Source organism: Ceratina calcarata, unplaced genomic scaffold (assembly GCF_001652005.2).
Source record: "Ceratina calcarata isolate Rehan_Ccalc_2016 unplaced genomic scaffold, ASM165200v1 scaffold211.2, whole genome shotgun sequence".
Taxonomy (NCBI): Eukaryota; Metazoa; Arthropoda; class Insecta; order Hymenoptera; family Apidae; genus Ceratina; species Ceratina calcarata.
This window is the reverse complement of record NW_017142786.1, coordinates 344,579-344,845: the sequence shown is the minus strand read 5'-3', so window position 1 is coordinate 344,845 and position 267 is coordinate 344,579.

Below are 267 nucleotides of genomic sequence, written 5' to 3'. Positions count from 1 at the left end.
AAAATATTATAATTCAACTGCTTTATTATAATACAACTGCTTTAATTTGTTTAAAAGATCATGACTTGATTTCATATAACGTACGTTAAACTAAGACTTCGTAAATTCTCAGTTCCCACATTCGGTTGACTTCAAACTTGAATAGAGTCAGCATAATCTCTTCGAACTGGACGCTTTACTTTCGCTCTGCTTATCTGAGACCTTAAGCACCAATTCTCGCCACACGCAAGGCGCGAAGCGGCCGCAGAAAAGCGGTGTTTATCGAGT